A 4,552-nucleotide genomic window follows, 5' to 3' on the forward strand; every position below is an offset into this window, starting at 1 on the left:
GATGCTCCTGGTGCTGTGGGAGAGAAGGGTGATGGAGGAGAGCAGGCAYAGAACCTGCATGTGGGGGTTGTCCTCTGGCCCTGAGGATTTTCCAGACACCCTGGGTGCTGCTTTACCCCAGCACAGGGTCACTCCACATCCCAACCCGAGTCTGCAGAGCTTCCCCTTGCCTCACACCAGCACGGGGCTGGTGAGGGTGAAACCTGTCCCTCTGCACATATTTTGGGCTGGTGTTTGCTCACCAAAACAAACAGAAGCGTGAGTTTCTGGAATGCCCTTTCCTGAGCTGAGCATCCGAGCAGCCCTGGCTCTCTGCTAGGGGGGAGTTTATGGGAACATCCCTGAATCCTGAACACTCTGCCAGGCGGGCAGCACCGGGCTGCGCTGGCAGCCGGGAGAGGAGGAGGAGGAGGAAAAGGAGGAGGAGGAGGAGGAGTGGGCATGGGCAATGGTTGGTGTTTTGTTCATCCTCACCAGGGAGAAGAGGAGAAACAAAAGCAGGAKCAGCGCAGGGCACCGGGCTGGCTGGGCGAGGAGGAGACAAAAATAATTGTGCAGAATTTCATCGGGGAGCTTGAAAAAGGGCGATTTTGTGAGCAAATAGTCACCTCCCAGCACAGAACTTCACCGTCTCMAATTTCAGAATTCCATTCACATCAACATCCACTTTCATGTTGCAAAACCTCGGGAAAAAGGGAGGRAAAAAAAGCAGCTTCACAGGTTTCAATGCAAAAGTCTCATTTGGGGGAGGAAAAGAGGGAGAAAGCACAGCTTTGGGGGTTCTTTATTAAAAATCAAGCTCCCAGAATGGAAGTGTGGAAATAATCAGGGACCTGAGGCAGGTATGGGGGTGCCCCAAAGCTGCTCCTGTGAGTCAGGGTTAAGCCCAATGGGGCTGCTGGAGCTTTCCAGGGGCACAGTGTGGATGCTGTGGGACATACGAGTCCTCATGAGTTTGGGACAAGAGGAACAGGGGGAAAACCCATGGATCTGGCTTGGGACCTGCCAGCCAGGCAGGAAGGGGCAGCTTCAGTCCCAGAAAAGGGAGGAGGATTGCAAGGAGCAGGGATGGTTCACAGTAACATCCTGGATGTGGGTTTATCCTGGGAAAACCCTGTCCCCTCCTCTGGGCAGAAGCACRGACAGGGTTGATGCTCTGTCTCCTTCCCTGCAGGTGTGGGGCAGGCGATTCTGCTCAGCTGGACCAGGAGTGAGGATAAGAGGGGGCTTTGGGGGGTTTCTCCCCTCTGCACTCCTCTCCTGATCTGCAGGACCTGAGTCAGTGTTTTCCCTGAGGAAAAGGAGCCAGGACAGCTCTGCTTGTTCTTTGCCTCTTGGTTTGGCTGTTTCCTTCTCTCCATGCCAACCTCCATGTGCTCTTTGGCATTGACCAAGGTCTTGGTTGAAGCTCCTGCCTGCCTGGCATAGGAATCCCAGACAGTGACTGTGCTGGAAATGGCTTTTGCCCTGAGGAGAGGCTGGAGAAGCCCTCAGCCTCTGAGGGTCTTGGTCAGCAGCGCTGCAAAACAGCCCCAGGTCCCTCTGCAGGTGACCAGGACCATCACTGGCAGTGCAGATCCCTCACCCAGGACCAGCAGTGCCCAGGAGAGCAGGTGAGCCCACAAATGCTTTATGGATTTTGCTTGGTTGAGCTGTGTAAGTCCCAAAATGGAGTGGCTGGCAGATGTTTTTCCCAATTTCCCAGCTTGTGGGGGCAGCAAGTCCTTCTCTGGAGATCCCTCATAATCTTTCTGTGATGGAAAGGTGGCTGAGGGGATCTGTGCACCCCAACTTTGCTGCAGGGCTCTGTCCAGCTTGTGTCTCTGGGGTGCCAGTAAACCCTTGAATCATTTGGTATTGGTGTTTTCTGAATGCTGAGGGAGGTTTTTTGCTTCTCCTGCTGTACAACCGAGCTCCTCGTGCGTCGATGGTGGTGGCAGAGTGTTGCTGAGATGGCTGCTCTGTGCTTAGCGGCTGCTGCTTCTGTGCTTTTTACTCTAATTTTTCTATTGTTCTGTTTTTGCTGTTCGGGGTGAGGGGACAGCAGCTTCTGCCACACAACAGCCTCCTGTTAACTTTCCCACCGCGCGCTGCTGAATCCAGGGCAGGCTTAACTCAAGGAGCAACATTAATCATCAAATCTATAAGCAGGATATAGAAAGGCCAAGTGTGAATAATTACTGCTCAGGTGCTAATTACCCAGGCCCAGACCAAACCCAACATATTAAACAGACCTCTAACGGCAGCAGCCTCTCGACCACGTTGCTGGGTCCCCATTGCTCTCCTACTGCTCTCTCTGCAGGGGACTCCTCCAAACATCTGCCAACACGTGCAGATCCCAAAATATTCTTCTGCTCGTTCATGTTTAARCTGGGGAGATGAGATGGGAGGGATCTGACTCAAAATCAACAGATGGAAGGAAGGACAGATAGATCCTGTACCATGAAGTTGCTCTTCTGGGGATGGGCTGCTGGGACTGGAGTGGGCTTGTTCTTGGCTCTTGTGGTTTAGGACAGGGAGCTGCTGCAGCTGTGGGTCAGCAGCATCTGGGAATTGGTGCTTGGCTCATGGTGTGAGGGTGGGTTTTCCTCGGGTGGATGCCCTGGGAGCTGGGGGTGAGCTGGGCTGGCAGGCAGTTGCCTCTAGATCAGGGAAATCAAGCAAGATTTGGACCCTCCTGGGTTCTCCAGGCASCTTCTGCCCCTCCTGCCCGCCCTTYTGAGGAGACTTTYGGGAAAWGYRGGGTGGGCTCGGGCTCTGCTCCAGCCTCGGGTTGAATTTCTGCCTCTGTCACCTGAGGCACCATTTCTGCACCCCAGACCAAGGGGGTTCAGTCTGGTGACGCTGAGGGCACCGCAAGCACCGGATCTGCTTATGGAGAGCGTTTGGCAGCGGGAAGGGAAAGCCACAGCTGCCTCACAGCTGGCAGAGCGAGCAGTGTGTGCAGAGCCGGCTCCCTCCGCCTTGGAACCGTGCAGGATTCCCCTGGCTCTCCCCATCTCCCACCTCTCTGCTTCTGTGCCAGCCACGCTCCACCTTTCCCTTCCAGAGAACCCCTCTGTGCCTTGTTCCTTCTCCAGGGTACAAAATCCTGGCGATGCCGTTCACCCCCAGCCGGGAGAGCACTAAGGGGAGAGAGGACACGGAAGGATTTTTAGGGTCAAACTCTTAAAGGTCGGACAGTGCTGGGGCACCTTGGACCGTGCTGGGGGCAGAGCTCACGGCTGGGTTGGGGGATGTGGCGGTGGCAGATTTTGGGTCTCCACCCTGCTCCAGCCCATCTGTTCTGCATCTCTCACCGGAGCCGGGACCGGAGGGGTGGGGGGCGAGGAGGTGGGTGCCTACCGGGGTTTTGGGGGGCACAGCCCCCTGCCCCGCAGTACCCAGSGGGTTCAGCCGACTTGCGAAGGGATCAAAACATTTTGTGCCTGGAAGACGAGGAGCGTGTGCGAGTGAGGATGGGCTTGTGTTGGGGGGTGCAACCTTCCCCTGTCACCTCCCTTCTAGCCTGAATGCTTCTGCCATCATGATTAATTTATCAGGTACTTATGAATATGCAGATGAGACTCTGGTTTCCAGGCTCTGCTTTCAGGAGAGGCTGTGATGGGCTTTCTGCTGCTGCCGCCTTCGTAAGAAGAGAAATGTCATGTACCAGGGTTTAAAAATAAATAAATAACTGCGCCACCGAGAGCGTGTGAGTCTTCGCGGCTCCGCGGAGCTGTGGGATCTCCTCGTTCCTCAGTGACAGGGATTTTTGAGTGTCCCTGTGGCATATGCACCCCGACTCCCCCTCCCTGTGTGTGTACCGGTGATGCGGAGGCGTCTTTGCCAATTCCAGCCTTTGAAACCTTGACTGAAGCCCCAGAAACTTCCACTGTGAAGGCGGGAGAGARCTGGCTCCTCCCGGGAGAGGGGAGATTTGGAGGGATGGGTGCGCCTGCAGGAACGGGGGTTTCTCCTGGTGATGGTTCCTTCATCACTGCAAACCCCGAGGTCTGGGAGATGGGGAGCGGTTTGGGAGGATGATGAATGTGTGCATGTGGCTGCTGGGCTAAAGCAAGCTCTGCTCTGCCCGGCTGGGCTGCCTGGAGCAGGGGCTGTGGGAGAACGATTTGGATTTAAGGTTCAGCAGCCGGCTGTGCTGACCTGTGGGCGTCCGCAGAAGCACCTGGGTTTTAAAACTTCCCCCAAATACTCTGCGCAGTAGCCAGGGCTGTGGATGCAGGAGCTGCTGCTTCTGCTGATCCCAATACCGGGGCCGCCTCCGTGCTGGGGAGCCTCGAATCCCGGGGCAAGGGAGCGAGATAGGGCCGGGGGAAGCTCCGAGGGTCCCGGCCCAAGGGGAAGGGCTTCTCGAGGGTCCCATTGTGAATCTCCCCTGCTCCAGGCATCCAGCTCTGGTTTGGCAGAGCGCGGGTGCGCTCAGCAGTGCTCCCGCAGTGCCTCTGCCCCTGGGCAGGGGGTTACAGGGCTTATATTTTCAACTGTAATTTTTTGGAGGGGAGGTTATTTGGAGCAGCAGCAGGGGAAGGGAGCGGCGCTCAGCCCCTCA

This window comes from Malurus melanocephalus, unplaced genomic scaffold (genome assembly GCF_030028575.1).
Source record: "Malurus melanocephalus ecotype Western Australia unplaced genomic scaffold, MMel_1.1 scaffold_230, whole genome shotgun sequence".
Classification (NCBI taxonomy): Eukaryota; Metazoa; Chordata; class Aves; order Passeriformes; family Maluridae; genus Malurus; species Malurus melanocephalus.